Raw genomic sequence first — 17,740 nt, forward strand, 5'->3', positions numbered from 1 at the left:
AATGTCCATTACTTCAAAGAAACCAGGGTTCAGGTCTGAAAACATGCCAAAAAGTACATGAAGAGAAAAATTTTGAATACCAGTTTTCTTCACTCAGCACCACAAATTAAATCAGCCTTAACAGTTTCTGGTCCATCTGGCAAATCTTACTATTTGCACAAATGAACTCTCACAACACTCTCATGATATCAGTTAAATAATTGCAGTGTAGCCAATTGATTTGTTAAAGCCCAGAAAGCCCAAGTTTGCAGGAGTACAAGAAGGCAACCATCCAGCTCATCTTCTCCAAAGTCTGCAAGAAGACAAATAGACGATGAAGCTTGGTGTCTGTGCTGGAAGTGCCTCTGTAGGAAGGCTGATTAACTTAATGATATTTGTATCGTCAGTGGGTTACCTGCAATTCAATCAAAGAATGATCAAGGTCTGTTTATTAGGATATTTTTAAAGGCATTTAGCACATAGGTTGAGCACTTATTGAATGAGACTAATAAATAAGATTACAAGAATCAAATCACTGCTTTTCAAAACCACCACTTTCTGTGGCAAGGAGCGATTTACAATCATTACTGATTTGAAAAGGAATGAAAAGATGAAAGAAAAACACCAGCGGAAAAAGAGGCAGAATAAACTATTTATTTTTATTTTTTAAGAGGATTTGCTATCAGTACATAAACATCACACAGGATCCCAGGATGGTATTATTTCTCATTGCAGATGTGTACCACAAGACTGGTCTCCTCAGCCTCCAAAACTGGTTCTAATATTGTTCTTGTTTGGTTTGTAACTTGACCCGCACCTTCAATTCATGTTTTGTTCATGTATACCTTTTATGCTGGATGACTTTACTTGTCTTCATCACCTTGGCAAGTCAGAAGGGAAACATTTTTAAAAGCTGTGGTATTACTCAAGCTGTGAAGTGGGAGATTCAAGAGGAACAACATCTTAAAACATTCTGCACAGGGGCAAGTAAAAAGTCAATAAGGAAATACCATAGTTGGCTCTTTTTAACTTGCTGAAAGTGTGAGATAGCAATTCATTTCCTGATCACTCATGTGGAAATGGTAAAAAATAATTAAGAACAATGACTAATCACCAAATCAAAGCAAATATTAAATAAGCAAACTTGATTTCTACCATCAAGTTCAGCAGGCAAATGAGTAATGGCATTCAAAAGTTTAGCCTTTAGACCAATTAAAAAGGGTACATTAAAGAAAAAAAAAAGATTCAGTTTATGGCTACGTCATATTAAAACATCAGAAACAGTAGTTATCAGAGCTGTTGGAGCCATATGGTCAAGACTGGAACAAAATACAAGGAATTGCTTTAAAGTCAGAAATAAATACCATTTAAAAAAAAAAAAAGTATTGTACATGGAAAAAGCAGATTCTTCCCTTTGCTTATATCTTATCCCAATTACATTTCACTGCTGCTTCCAAACTGGCCATATCACAATGACAATAAGTGGATGTGCGGTCCTGAGTGGCCTGTGAAAACTTGCACTGTATTTCCTCTCCTCCAGGTAGAGCTTGATTTGCTTTAAAGCTGTCCAGGGGACCATAAAAGCTGCAGATTAGGAAAATACATTGCCCCTTCTTTGGTAGGTGTGCAGTCCATCTGGGGAGAGGTACCCAAGCTGCTAATGGGAAAAAGTTTGCCATAACACCAGGGAGACACATTTCTGGAGTAAATGAGATGAGCAGGACAAGCAATGCTTAGATTCAGGAAGGTCTAATAGACACATCCTTTCTTTATTTTCCTTACCAATTTTAGTTCTTCTCTCTTATATATTTTCAGATCTGCCTTCAGGCATTGGTATTCTTCAGCCCCTGAGGTCCCAATTGAGCTGCTCTCACCTCTGTTCAAGAGATGACACCAACGGCTTGCATGCACTTTGCAGGGACAGCCTGCCTCAAAAGGGCTCCACAGAAACCCCTCAGGAGCTTCCTCACGACCATCTACTCTTTCACAGTATCTTTAACCTGGTCCTCTCCTCAGCCCCCATGTGTTGCACAGGTACTCCAGAAAGGAAATGAAAGCTTGGTCCACAAACATCTTTCAGTTGTTTGGCTCACAGTTTAGTCTAGTAACTTTTATGAAGGCTTTCTTCATCATATGGTTTAGCCCCCAAATGTTTTGTGTAAGCATAATTTGGGAGGAAATAAATAAGCACCACATTGATACAGAAAACAACATCCTACTTGCCCTATTGGTGAAGCCTGAACTGAAAATACCCACCTCTGAGCCTTCCTGGATTCACAACTCCATTTCCCTTTCCTTTTCTCCTTGGGGCCCGCTCCCTACCTCAGACAGGTCCTTACTGCTCCCTTCCCCCTGACGTAACCTAAAGATGAGGATTCAGTCCCTTATTGCTGAGCATGATTCGGCCCTAAATTCATCTCACCACAGCTAGCTCAATGATTTGGAAATTCCAAACAGCAGCTGTTGCACTACATCTTCTCAACACACTGCCTTTAGTAAACCAGTTTACTGAATTCTCTTCCTTTCTTACACTGATTTGTGTCATACTTACCCCTAAGATGAAACAATGAATATGGTCCTTGATTTTTAAAGAGAACTGTCACAAGTTTGCAATTCTTTTCTGCTGAACATTAATCTTTTAAAACAATGCATGAAAGACCCATCTAGTAGCTTGGTGTCAGACAGGTAAACTGTAGTCATTCTTGCAAGCAAATCCTGTGGGCAGAAGCAAAAAAACAGACTGAGTATGGTGGAATCTCTTTCTCCAGATTTGCAAAGTACTTTTGCTAGGAAAGAAACCAGAATGAGTCACCACGCGAAGGAAACTTAGTTACAGCCACTTCCAGGCATTGTAGCTTTCCTCCTGCAACTACTGCTCAAGAAGCCAACCGTCTGGTTGTCTTTATGCTGATCCAAAATACATATTTGCTGGGCCATTTGTACCATCAGCTAATTCAAGAGAAGGATGATAGAACACCTGGAGACTGCAGTGTTGAGACAACACTGGGCAGGGAAACATCAGCTTCAGGGGCAATAAGCCTTCAAAAAAAACCCACGGAGCTACCAGGGTGGCCAGGAGGATAAAGCAATGAGAACACACCAACCACCTGCAATTTGCAAAACACACAAACTCCTCCCATTTCCTCCCATTGTTTAGAAGACCTTCTAGCAGGAGGGCAAGATCTGAAACTAAAAGAGCAGCATAGCAATCTCGTACCATGTGCTTGAGATGGGCTGATGCATGAATGCTGCACAGTGAAACAGGGGAGACAAAAAGATTCTAGGATTTGCAAGTGTACATGGGCGGGAAATTAAGCCACTGGAGCTGCACTCTGTCCCAGCACCACCATCACAGCTGATTTCTAATTCCAAAGCGTTCATAAAACTCAATTGCTGCAATCAGGCCACCTCATGAACACTCTAAGGAAAGACTCCTCAAAATAATTAAGTTCTGTACAAAGCTGCAATACCTTAAGGGAGATCTCTCAGTGACACAGAAAATGGGTATTTTTTTCTCTATATACTCTCAGTAGAAGTGTTCCCACCTTTGATTTCATTAGAATAAATATCTATCACTCAAAAATAACAGAAAAAAATGCAGTAAAGCTCATCTAACGTGCAGATCAGCTTCAAGACAGATCAAGGTCATTTATGCAGGACTACGATAGAATCAAGACCAATACAAAATCACTTCATCAGACAAAGTTGTGGGTGGTGTTTACCTGAGGTCCCAAAATGTAAAAGGGCGAATGAAGACTAGTGGAAAGCTAACACATAGCCACACTGAAATTGACGGGAATTCCTGTCAGAGGTTTGACATGGAATTTATGAAGCCAATTGAGATTTTCCAGAAGTGTCTTTTCCTAAGGTCCAAACCAGAAGAGAAAGCCTGTTGGAAAGGTAAGGACTGATATAACAAACTGTTCTACTGCTGAAAAGCTCCCAAGAACAGCATGTAGTATGTTAGCGGACTCCAGGCTGCACATGAGCCACAATGCACCCTCATGACAAAGCAGCCCGTGGCCTCCTGGGCTGCATGAAGAGCTTTTCAGCAGGTGATCCTTCCCCTCTGGTCCACACTTTCCAGGCCACATTTGGAGTCCTGGGTCCAGCTCTAGGCACCCCAGAAGATGCTTAAGGGAACATCTGACATACAAGAAGCTGAGAGAGCTGGGATTTTTCAACCTGGAGAAGGCTCAAGGGTGGATCTTACACTTGTATATAAATGAATGGAAGGAGTAAAGATGAAAGCACCAGACTCTTCTCAGCAGTGTCCAGTAAGAGGCTCAATGGGCAAAAACCAAAATACAGAAAATTTCATTTAAACCTAAGTGACTTTTTCATTAGAGTAATCAAATGCTTGAATGGGATAACTAGCTAGGTTATGTGCTCTCCTCATTCTTGGAGATATTCAAAACCCAACTGGACATGGTCCTGAGCAACTTGCACCACTTCACCCTCCTTTGAGTAGGGGGTTGGACTAGATGATCTCCAGATATTTCTTCCAACATCAAATATTCTGTGATTTTTATATGTTACTCAAACACAATTTCAGTCGTAAGAGTGAAAAAAAAAAAAAAAAAAAGTCTCCAAATTCAAGCTTGGCTATAGAAAAAAACACACCACAGTTCACCAGACATCACTTTATTCAGGATATTTTTTTGGAACATCATGCATTTTACTGTACACTCGGGAAGTGTCCTTCCAAGCGCATGATTAGAAAGTAAGATATTAACCCAAATACTTCCTACTGGAAGAGTTATTGCCAATGTGTGCTAGGCAGACAAGACTGGGGAAAAAAAGTCTTCTAAACTTTGGGATGAAACTTTCCAAGTTTAGTTTTGCATCCGTTTTTGGGGCTTGAACCTAGTTTAGCTATTGATTCCAAGGGATGGCTTTCTGAATGTTCATCATTTGGCTAAATTCACACCAGGAACCAGCAATGATAATTAAGAAAATGAACCTCCCATCTTGAAGTGGCAGCTATTCTTACACCTACTGCTATTGTAAAAAATGCTGACAGTCTGGTCTTTAAAATGCGGCAAAAGATGGTACTAACCCAAATTCATTATTCCATCACCAACTTCCAAGATGTGTGGTTGACCAAAGGGGTGACGGGAGGAGCACTAGCAAATAGAAAGAAGAGAAAAACAGAAGAAAGCCCCCCACAAGTCACAGCTCTCAAAAAAAGAAAAGAAAAAAAAAAGATTTTACAGAAGTCTATATAGATAGAGGCTTATTTTAAAAGATTTTAAAGCATAACAAAAGCTGTTTTAACAAGTAAACCAGATATTTTAAAACAACCCCATCTTCAGCTGGTTCCAGCCAGCTCCATAACCTCTGCCAGTATATGGCAGCTATAGAACTGACCCAGGTTCCCATTAACTCATTACATGAGTTTTATTCTTTTGTTAAAGTCAGGGTGCAAGAACATGCTTAAAGAACCGAGAGGTCTGTAGGAAACATGGAAAGACATACTTCAGTGTACTAAAAGCAAGTAATGGTCAGTGTATTAATGAATCAATTATATTTCAAAATGGACTTCTGTTTTGTTTTACATTTCCTTCTCTTGTAACTGGCACGCCAACTTCAATACCTCACTCAATAAATGACTACTAAATGAGTGCAAAGTTACAGGCACGTTGGTCTCCATGACAGGCCATACATAATCACCATAGAAATATATAATTACACCTGTCAACCTCATCTCATGCAATTGATTCAATAACTAACAATGTCAGTAGCAGGCTAAGCTTAGAGGTCTCACTGTGTGAAAATACTCATACATGGCTAAACGTCTTGGTATTTTAATTGCCTGTCATACTGCCAAGGTTCCTATATTGCACCTATCTCCACAGCAACAGGCTGGAGTGAGCAAAACACATTTAATAACTGAAAAAAAGTTAATTTATAAGCTTGCAGTAATTTTACGGCTCTTACAGACACAGCAGAGTATTCTGAAGACAGCTGGAGATGTAGTTGTGTTTGAGAACAGGCTTTTTCTTCTCTGAGTGGATTGTGTGTATGTGCACACTATGAAATAAAACTCATCACATAAATCTGAAAATTCTTTCTAATTACAGCTATTGGAGAGGTCAGCTCATGCCTGGAAGTGTACACATGCCCTGCTTGACAAGATGTTTAATCTCAACACACCAGGAACAGTTGTGTAAAAATCGCTTCTTAAAGGCTCCAAGGGCTTAATCAGGACACGTTTGTTAGTAATAATTATCAATATGATTCAATCTAATATTCTAAATTACTTGTAAGCTATGCTGCACTGGAAGGCTCTAATGTGCCCAAATGCTAACCCCACTGAACTCAACAGCCAGGCTCCCAGCACCCTTAGCAGCAGCAGGATTTATGTCTACGGTCTAGCAGCCTGCTAATTGCACATGAAGACGACAAGGGCAAAGTCTTTGTGGCCTGAACTTTTAACAGTGACAGAGTAAGACCAAACAGACTGGGTCAGAGAGAGGTACTAAGCAGAGATCCACAGGGAGATGAAAGAGCGACAGACACTGGGAACTGATGGGAAAGAGAACTAACTTTTCTCCAGGAAATAGATGTGAGCTAACAAAATATCTGGCTGGTAAAAAAAACTATGTGGAAAATGAGGAGGTAAACATGTGGAAGAGCTGTTTCACATGTATTAGTGAACAGGTAGTTCTGGAGGCTTCTACACTTCAGGATTTTAAAATCAGCATTACAATGTAAATTCTATTCAAATTTTCCCTAGCACAGAAAAGTCTCCACCTGTATGGAATTTCTATGTGAAAAGTTAAATCACTGTCAAACACCTCAAAAGCTCAAATACTGAAGAACAAAAGTAAACAGCATCACTGAAGAAATCTTTCTGTTTACAAGACTAGTAACAGAACATGAGTGGGTGAGAATACACAGATGTTTAGTTGAAGGAACATACCTCTACCACCTGGCTTGCTCTGCAGACCCCTCTGGCTCTAACCTTACTCCCTCATGACTGTTCTCTGGGTATCTTCACTTCTCCTCTGTGTTTTGGTTGAGTTTGTCTTCATTTCTTAGGCTCTTCCAATAATGCCATGAACCAGAATCATTAAAAAAATAAGAGAAAGAGTGTAATTCCAAAGTCATCACAGAAGAAAAATAAAAATCAGAGACAATTTTCACTTACAAACAATGGTTACCAAATTTTTCACAGTCAAATGCTCAAGACAAGCATACAATGGCAGAAAGATGAGCCATAGCATCTGTGCTTATTGCTGCTTTTTTGATATTTAATGAATATGGGAAGAGGATGGAGGGCAGATATTAAAGCCTATGAATACAGAACACAGGAAAGTAGGAAAATAAAAAACATTTTACCTTTTTGCTTTAATTTACTATAAATAAAACACGTCAGAAGTTAGAAAACAGGTAAGTGGCAAACAGCATTTTTGTAAGGGGGTTATCATCAGCTACCTCATGGAACTTATCTCCAAAGACAAGATTTTACAGAACAAACCAGAAATAAAAGTCTCCTGTAAAGCTCAGCAGATCCTGTTGTTTCATGGTTTAGGTCTGAAAACCAGAAATAGCCTAGTAGTGCCATGCAAACAAGCCTTCCTTTTGAAAACTGGAGCAGCAGAGAATTTATTTATAGCAACACTCAATGGCCAGATTGAAGCAGGAATTCTCAAATGAATTTTAAAGTATTTTTAGATCTCCTGGAAGGAGTTCACTTCTAAACAAGGCTGTACCAGAACTGCCATGAGCACAGCAGGACCCAGAAGTCCACCCTAACTTCTCCAATTGCTGTGTCTCACATAGAGGCCAACAGGTCAGCTGGGAGCAGGGAAAAGCTAGTGGGATGCACAGGAGGTATATGGGATCCAGAGGACACCAGAACAGATGTTTTTCTGTGGGCAGACATTCACCTGGCCAAGCACTTGCCCCAGGTGACTCCCAGGCTGAGCATAAGAGCATCTTGCTGAAAGCCAAGCCACACCACTGCCATTTCCACATCTGCCAAGAGATGACAGGGTCATTGTACCCTGCTTCCCACCACAGCCAAGTGCTTCCCTACATGCAGGACAGATTTCTCACTGAAATACCTGCCTTCAACTTGCTCCGCTGCCTTTGTTGGAAATAACAGTTAAGTGGGAAAAGAAAAAAACATACACAAAACCAAACATGACACCACCAAACACCACACACCAACCAGTGGTGCCTATGGATACGTAAAGAGGTGGAGACTCAAGATATTCAGCTGGTATAAATCAGCTTCACCATGTTGAAGGAAAGAACACTATGATGATTTTCACTGTTGTGGAGTAAGCCTATTAAAAAATAATACAGCTCAAAAGTAGGCATACATTTGCCTTATTTCCAGGGTAGGTACAGTTGCCATCACACACTGGCCAAGCATTCTTGGAGCTGCTCCAGAACATCAATCTAATATGCTTTCAAGCCTGTCCTTGGAGAGCTCAGCTGGACAGAAGACTTCCCAAGGATGTGTTTTCTATATGCTTGCAAAGCAGAAAAGCCAGAATAAGTCTCAGCTTAAATAATTTTACAGGGTTTTTTATACTCACTGAAGTACTTAAGAAACAGGAAGGGTATCACAGCTCTAAGTGGTTCATAATATAGATGATCTACAAAATTACATTCAGAAATCCTTCCGTCCACATAGAGTTACTAGCTTCTCTGCCCATTCACCCAACAAAACCCCGAAGCAGGGACACTTTATAAAACCTTCATAGTTTTTGATATAGGCATTTGCAGGAAAAGGTCTGCAAATTTGTAAGAACCTCTTTTTCTACCAACTTAGTTTATTTTTATTTTTCCTAATTAGGCTCATTTTTCCCTTGCAGCCAAAATAAAGTAGAAGACATTGTTCCTTTATAACCAATAAAAATGTCAAACTACGGAAGTTCAAAATAATTATTATTAGAATCCCTTTCAAGTGAAATATTTTTTTCCAAAGATAATTATACATTTTAAACACTGTTCATGGAGAAATCTAAACTCCTAAGTGAATAGCTGAATGAAGCAAACCCCAGAGCTTCCCCTGGATAAAAGCACTACCCAAGTGTATGTGGGACCAGAGCAGGAACTCAGGAAAGGGTGCTACTTGCTGCATCCTCAGCAGGGTAAGTCAGAACGGCCCTTTGATTGCCAGGAGCACAAAACCAGGTTAAGCCAGCCAAGGATCAGCCCCAAGATCTGCAGCTGAATTTTCAAACCACAGACAAGGCCTAATTCAACTTCTATTAAAGGCAATAAAGGCCTCTCATTGATTACAGTAGCAGTTGGATTGGGGCCATACTAATGTTTACTAGAAGCCAGATACAAGGTCTGATTACTTTTATACTGTTACACATCAGATCTTTATTCACTCCATTATTTACAGGCTTGCAAACAAGCAAGAAATTCTGATCACAGTCATACAGACCTCCATTTGCATCCTTGATTGGCATGATGAGAGCTGCAGAGAAGGGTTTGAATATGTATTACACAGAGCAGTAGTGCACAAAAACCTGCAGGACGCAGTAAAGCAATCAGGCAGCATAAAGAAATTGAAATGGAATTCCTTGGAGAAAGAGATCATTAAGTGCTTAACAAGCATCACTACGTTATATCTGTTTTAGTGATGTTAGCATAATTTTAATTGTTACCATCCAATCTGTTGTGATAGCTTCAGAGTTATCAACATGCTAAATATTTTATGGTGACATTTGAACAATCAGAAAGATTAGCCACAAAACCCACTACCCAGTAGCCCAGTGCCTGTGAAGAGACAATAAGAGGGATCTATTTTCTGTGCGGAACAAAGACAAGACAGAAAGATCAACACAATTAAATATTAAACAGCAGTAATTACATAGGCAGCTAACTAATAACTCACACACCCTATATTTTATTATGCATTTCCAAACAGCCAATTAAATTATTCAATATTCTGTATGTGTCTGGCATATCCTGCTCCATGGCAATTTAGCCAAGTTTAACTTTTGGTGTAGATGCTTCTTACTAAAATTTATATTAAGTCAAGGAAAGCATGCAAGATAGGGGGTCGTACTTTCTGCTAAGCTGACAAAAAGCCTAGCTTCTCTTTCTAAGAAGTCTCAAAATCCTGGAGTCCTATATAATGCTAATAGATTGCCAGGTGCAGCTTCAGTCTCATTTAAGGTGCTGATTTAACACATGACATGCTGGGCAATCTTGGGCCTCAACGTCACACCTACTAAGTAGGTCATGGAGTTAAAACAACATGCACAGCTCTGACATGCATGCAGGCATTTTTCAGATCTCGGGTTTATGAAATCAGTGGATGCTAGGCACAAAATACAAGTGAGAATCTGAGCTACACGGACATAAATTGGCTCATTCTTTAAAATTACACACCTGCTAGAAATGTTTGCTGAATCAGGGCCATAAAGGTTATTTGCAAATGATCCATAATTAAATGCAAACTAGTGCTCCCAACAGAACAGTAGCAAGTAATAATAATTATAATAAAGCTAAACATTACCCAGAACAGAGGCAAAGGACATAATTATTGCCATATGAAATATGGCAACACTGGGGTTTAATATGCTTGTAAGAAAAGCTTGCAAAAGCTTTGGTAACATAGGACTGTGACTTCCACCTGGACAAGTAAGGATCCAGATTGAGATCTGACATGTTTTCAACTTCTTTGGAAAAACTCAGAACCTAACGGCATATACTGCCCTTCAATCAAATTATACTGCTATCTAACAATTTTCATCTTAATAAGTCATCTCTGTCTGATGAGAATATGAATGTTTTTTAGTTATTCAGCTCACAGTCAAACAAGTATTCAGAGATAATATACCTCAGGAAAAAAGAGTATTCTTTACCTGGGAGGAGAAAGAACAAGCTTCAGGTTTTCAGATTGATCTGATTAGTTAGGATATTGCAAGGCTCAGGCTGGCAGGGCTTAGAAGGGCCCCACAACTCCAGGTCATGCTAAGATACCAGAGGATCTGAGCATGTTAAGCTCATCAAGGTCAAGAACTGGGCCTTTGTAGCCAGTGTCACCTACAGACTCCTCTGTGTGGGCCCTCAGAGACAGTGATGGTGAACAGCTAAAGAGGACACACTCCAAAGTTTGGTCACTCAGCATCAGCTTCGCTTCTGATACTGGAAGCTCAGAAGCCGCCAGCTCAGTACTCATCAGGGAAGAGTTTCCAGCTGATGTGCCATGTTTTCAGCACAAGCTTCCTGCTAACTTGAAAACAGGAATCACAAAAGGTCCTGTTGAAATTTGAACAAGCCGGGGGCAAAGGTTCAGGGATAGCTGCTGGTCCACATATTCCTCATGATTCTTAAAGGGAAATCTCTTCTGTTTTGCAATAGTAGCAGCTACTGTCCTTCCTTCAGATGGAGTCCTCAGAATGACATCAAGGCACTTCACTTTGGTAACAGAACTTCCTCTGTAGACTGTTACTGCACCTCTCTACCAGTGATAGGGCCTCTAAGAAAATAGTCTTCATCTAATGCTATGAAGGCTGCTGCTAAGATTTTTGTATTACTGTTATTTCAAGCTCAAACAGTGCTGTTTCTTTCTTTTCCAGTCAAAGGTTGAAGTTCTGATTCCTGCTGCCAAAGGGAGCAGGGCAGTATGCTGAGTTAGTCCATGGTAAATCCATCTGTGAGACAACGTTGCTTTCCAGCTCGCTGTGGATAGATTCAGGAATTTACGGTAAGAGTTTTCAGGCAGTTTTGCAGTCATTGACACTGGGCACTAGAGCAATCCCCAAAGATCAGTCAGTGCCTGATTTACAGGGCTTGGTGACCAGAGTGACTGCTAGCCACTTCCTCTGATATCTTGAAAACAATGGTACCAGTTTCCCTCCAGAACATGGGCTAAATGTGTTACTTCCAAATAATTTGATTCAAAAGGGTAGCAACAGCTTCACAAGAAAACAAAGCTTCAGACTAGTTAATAATTAAGGACATTATTTTAAAAAATCATGCTGAGAGAATACAAGAGGACTCCACTCTGACCATCTAAAAAGAAAAAGAAAGAAATTAGGCATCTTCCTTGATGCATCCAAAATAGTTCTGTGTTGTGTCCCTGGCCATGAGCTAGCAACACTGATAGCTCTGACACCACATGGCACTTCCTCCAATATTTTTGTGCATGTTTAATAAAAAGAAGAAAGCTTTCCAAAGGCACAATAATCCTGGGGAACATCAAGTAAAGGGGCTAAAGATGAAGGATTTGGCCACACATAAAAGGAAAGGCCAGAGTTCTCAGAGAAGAGGTGTTCATGCTCCGCTCCTGCAAATCCCATCCAAAGAGCCTACACACAGTGCAGCCTATGAAGAAGAAATGTAGGGGGAGAGTGTAACACAAACATTATCTCAGTGACTCTCACAGCAAGCTCTGATGTGCTGAATGCTTGTGTGGCATTTGCCTGACCTTCTTCCTGCCATATCACTGGAGATGGCAAAGCAAACCCACAGGCTGTGCACAAGACCATGCTGTGGTACCAGGACAAGGGGTGCATTATTTGCCATCTGCATCCCCAAGAAAAACTCGGGACCCAACACTGCTTCCTGGATGCCTGAGTAATTTGGAATCTTTTTCTTCAATCACATTTCTTATAGCAATTTTGCAGCTACTCCATCACAAACACTTCAGCAAGTCTTGAGAGTACCATTCAAATGAAACCTCTTTAATCTTTTCAGTAGGAAAATCAACTTAAGTGGATAACTATTCTTTGTCATTTGAACTGAAACTGGTAAATACTTGTATCGTACAAAAGCTTTAGAGCAAAGATTTTAGCTATAAAGAATAAAACTGAAAGAGTGAAATTCTCCAGCCTTGATGTTTAAAGTCTGCAATATTTACAAGATTAAATAAGGATTTGATATATTATTTTTAGCTAAAGAAAAACAGCATTGTCCCTACTAGACATTTCAATTTACTTAAAATAATTGTGCCTCAGTAGTTTACAAAGGAGTGATTACATACAATGTGACAATTGTATTACTTATTACCCTTGACATCACTTCAGTGAGGGTCACTCTAGTTAAATATTTCATTTGTTATAATGTCCATCTTCATCAAGCTATTTTTGAAGCAATCTGAAAATCTTAAAACATTTGTTTCTTTGTCTTGCAAAAAAGAGGGCCCTGTTCATTTGTTCCCTTTAATACCTAGCAAATTGCTGTAGCAATTCACAAAACCTTTAAAAGGACATGCAAGAGATATTCAAAGTAATTCATTGAAAACATCCTTTTCTCACTTTTTAGTCCTTTCTGCTTTTAAACAGTCTGCCTAAGTCCAGTCTCTGTCAGAGTCGAAGATGCTTTATTAACAGTATCCTCATAAATATTCTGTGTTTGAATGAACAAGACGAAGGATACTTGACATTTAAATGCTTCTTACAATTTCATTTATAAAGCAATTCTCTGATATCAAAGCATGCCTCCATAGTTACACATGAAAAACATTACAGCCTTCTTATATTCCTCCACATATGTCTAACACAGAGATACACCAATATTTTCTTAAATCTACAATGAACCACATTCTATTTGTTGAATCTTAACCAGCAGTGTTACATCATTGAAAAGTATGCAGCACTAAGTTTTAATGTCTATAATTTATGTATAAGTCTTCACCATAGATTTATATTCTGTTCAGACTATGGAGAGCTGTAAATTACAACTTATTGTGTGGAGCACTGGGGAGTGGAGGAAATACTACAATGGTGTAACCAACATCAACAACAGTCATACCTCTTTCTCAGTTGAACTATTATGCATAAGACTATTTATGGTCTTAAAGGTATTGGGATTAAGTGTATTTGCTCTTGCTGTCCTGACTAATTTCTACTTCCTCTGCCATGGAGGAGAAACTATGGCTTTCCAAGGAGAATTCTCCCTCCATATGTGAAATGCATAAAGTCACATTTTCTACCTCCTGATGTTTGTCCATGATAAAGTACATGGATTATGATAAGTTTGTTTAAAGCCTAACACTAAGCAAAGAAGACATTTTCCTATGCCTGGAACCTATCATCACCTTCAGTTCCTCTTAATATTTCTGGCTCCTGCTTTTTTATGATGAGACCTTAGATAGGAAGTATATGAAATTCCAGGAAATTGAATAGAGTATGAGTTGGGAATAGGACGACTTCTTACTGGGTTCACAAACCTGAGGTGTTTGGGTTAAAGCCACGGCAATATCGCTTTTTTAAATTTGATGATGATTTCAGCTTGCACTGAAAGCCCAGTGCAGGCTGAGGCATTTCGCTATATCAGCACCATTTGCTAACTGGAGTCAAAGGTAGGCTGCATTCTCATTTTGATCCGCATTACTACTTAAAGAGCAGAGTACTTAAAGAACCCGGATGGTTCACCACCCTGCAAAGGTGTCTCCAGACTAGCAGAGCAAGTATGTTACCAGCTCAAAACAAAAACCTCCAAAGCAACATAGCATTTTTCCACCCAGTTGCAACCAACAGTTTCTGTCTGTACCAGAGCCTGATACAGATTCCTACAAAAACTGAATTCTCATTAGCATTCCCACTACTTTTTCTGTAAATTGGAGAAAATCCTATTAAGTATTTTGAGACTTAAGGAAAAAAAGAATAATTTTTAAAATGCACTGCACCAGTATTTTTAGTTGTTATTATTAGTAGTAGTAGCACTATGTCTCTTCATACAGTAAATATTACTTCCTGCTTCTCACACCAGCATGAAATGAGCCCCAGCATGGAAATGTCATTGTGCAGATCTCAGCATAGGCAGGCTGACCTCGGTTCTCAGGAATTAATGCACAGCTTTAAAGCAAGTCACACCAGAAGCATATATTACTTTATGGATTTCTCTGTAAAATAACCTATCCCTCTTTGAGGCATGGTTTAAAGACACAGCCCACAGAACATAAATCACAGCTGCTAAAAATACAAACCCGTTTAGGACATCACTCCTTGAAGGCAGCAGAAATCTTCACAGGAAAAGATACCTGCCCCAGTGACAGAGAATAATCACCTTCTCCAAAGCACGTGTTGGATGCCTGCTGAAGTTAGCAAGTTCAGAGCACCAAGTTTTCCTTTGGAAGAGAAGACAAGTTACAAAATGCAAACCAGAAATCCATATTTCCTCTCAAAAAATATAGCTGCTTCTCAAAAGGGTGAAGTGTATAAGAAGAAAAGCTGTGATGGTGCACCAAGGTCTCATACGCAACTCCCTGGGAAAGGTCTCCCCATTCTTGCACCCCAATTACCAGTGCAATCAAACCAGTACCATTAGAATCAGCTGCCTAACAGCTGCCCTCACATATTTGGTTTACTTCCCTAAGTTCCTGGTAAGAGACCCATCCAGACAGCTGATTGTAACTAAGAGGTCTTTCTCTGAGTTTCTTTTGATGATGCACCAGTTTATCAGGTTTTTTTTGCAGCAATATTGGTTGCAATATCAATTATTTTGATCTAATACTGATTTTCTTTCCCTTTCTACCAAAGTAACAGTGCTATATTACTTAGGCCATTTTCTTTGGTCAACAAGATTTCCCAGCTGCCAAAGGAAATATTAAAATGTTGATACACAGTTTCATCCCAAATTTGAATAAAAAGTTTTGTATTTATTCTATTTTTTAAAATGGAGTTCATCCAACTTCAAAGTTTTGATGAGCTTAAAACACACTACTTCAAAGTCTTCCTTTCCTCACCCCACTCGTGTTCTACTGAACATTCAGCTAATTTTACAGAGCATAATCCATGTTCATCCACAGGATACAGAAACATTCGGTAGAAAGAGGAGTTAAAAAGAAAATGCCCACAGATTTTGTCAAACCAACACTATCTTACCACAAAGTTATTTTACCACAAAATGCCTGACACTTTTTGCTGATAATATCAAAACCAAGAAAAAAGAGTATCATTAGATATTGCTATGAGAACTGGCCAACATGCAACTCAAAGCAGACAGCAGTTTTGGCACCAGCTTTCTCCCTCCCTCCAAACCAACTTGCATTACACAGCGCTCAGCTCTGTAGATGCTACAGCATATATTCCTCTTTGAGTCCCAGAGCTCTAAGCCTCCAACAGAAAGCTGCTCCTGCAGTCTTCTAAATACCTGAGCAAAATGCATTTTGGGCTAAAAGCAGAGGGTTTTTTCTTTCTCTGAGTGCACTGATGCAGCTTTTCTGCCATCAATGGAAATTGTCTTCATCACTCTCCTAAGAACACTCAGTGTGCCAGACTTGCAGCCGGTGGGTGCCAGCAGAACTCCTCTGACTTCACAAGGATGCAGCTGACTTTGGGGATGTGGTCCATGATGCAGAGTAGTGTCAGCTCAGAATGAAACCTCCTCCCAGGCTCTAGCAGAGGGTACCGGTTCTTTATGCCCTTGTGCCAAGGTTAATTTGCTTAAGTTTGTGAAGCATTTAATGGCTTTTAAGCTTTTCCTTCCACCCCCCTTTACTGGAAGGCCTTGAATTCCAAAATATAGATCCAATTTGTAAAGAAAAAAAAAAAATCCACAAGTAAGGCTGGCCTGCTGCAGAAGCCCGACAGCTCTGTTGATCAAAGGTATAAAGCTGAAAGGGAAGCTAGTCATAATACCTAGGCTTGGACCACAAAATGACATTGCTTTCCATACCAATTTTCCCACTCATTTGGCAAAAGCTGTCCTTGCGGCATTATCATGTATTCATAGGCACAGCAAAATTGGGTTTGTCGTATGTTTTGGTGGTTTTGTCTGGTGTTTTTCTGTTTCTACATTTTTGCAATTAAATTGCTTGACATCAAAAGTCATTGTCACACAAAGTGCAGCAGAAATAAGAAAGTTAGTACACAACAACTATGCAAGGCACAGCTGGAAGTGAAAAATATCTTGAGAAAGCATACGAAAGCATAAATAAAGATAAGAACAGTCATCCAAAAATCTGTTTCTCAGAGGAAATACCCTGAAGACAGTATTAAAATATTCTGGATAATGGGCAACTATCAGGTTTTACCTAAGAGCAGCACTAATCCTGGCACACCTCCTGCCTTCAGCCATCTCAGAGGACATTCCTCCTGTGCTCAGAGCCACTACATTCACAAGACTTCCTCTGGAAACACTAGCCAGGTCCCAGAAGCAGTGAAATTATCTTGTCAGCAGGGCTCCCTCACTTGGGTGCAATATCACACTGACAAAGCACTCATGCTCCAGAATCCCACTCTTGTCTGATTGCCATCATTGCAGAAATCTCCGCAATATGCTCCTGGAAGGGGCCAGACATAAAGCAAATGGAACTGAGCTTTGGAAGGGGAATTGTCCCAGAAAGCACCCATGCTAGACATTGTACACTCCTCAGCCAGATGCTTCTCAAAAATGTTATCCTACTGGCGCAATCCACCTAATTTCCATGTCTCATTTAAGATCCCCTGCTTCTTACACAGTCTACAGAACAAGGCAGATGCCTTTCTGATTTGTCAGGGTCTTTATTCGCCTCGTGGAAGCTTCCCTGCTGACTGCTGAATACTCATATGTATCCAAAAGTGGACCTTGTCCCCATTTATACTGACTAAGGAGGAGAAAAAAGCCTCACATAGGAAATAATTTCTTATGTGTGCCTTCCTTTCCTGCCAACATACCAGCTAAACTAGCCCAAATTTCCTTTGGACTAGGCAATAAAGACAATTGAAGCTTTCAACTTCATCTGGATCTCACCCTCCAAAATGGCTAATATCAAAGCTGGCCACAAATTGTCTCCCACCATATCTTTTCCACCCACCAGTATCTTTAGCAACTTCCTTCTGTGATTTCAGAACTG

The 17,740-nt window shown here is 39.9% G+C and overlaps 1 long non-coding RNA gene across 2 annotated transcripts in view; it reads right to left on the minus strand.

Annotated features, from left to right (window-relative positions):
• Nucleotides 1-611: 611 nt before the first annotated feature.
• The window catches only part of LOC110357495 (uncharacterized), a 40,022-nt gene continuing 22,893 nt past the window's right edge, over nucleotides 612-17,740 (minus strand). The window contains exons 5-7 of one of the 2 annotated variants that reach the window (XR_010475630.1): nucleotides 14,891-15,031; nucleotides 6,905-11,973; nucleotides 612-2,694 (exon numbers count right to left, since the gene is read on the minus strand). This is a non-coding gene — a long non-coding RNA (uncharacterized LOC110357495). The remainder of the gene's footprint in view (nucleotides 2,695-6,904; nucleotides 11,974-14,890; nucleotides 15,032-17,740) is intronic. The other variant, XR_010475631.1, reaches the window with a different exon arrangement.

Source organism: Columba livia, chromosome 12 (assembly GCF_036013475.1).
Source record: "Columba livia isolate bColLiv1 breed racing homer chromosome 12, bColLiv1.pat.W.v2, whole genome shotgun sequence".
NCBI lineage: Eukaryota > Metazoa > Chordata > Aves > Columbiformes > Columbidae > Columba > Columba livia.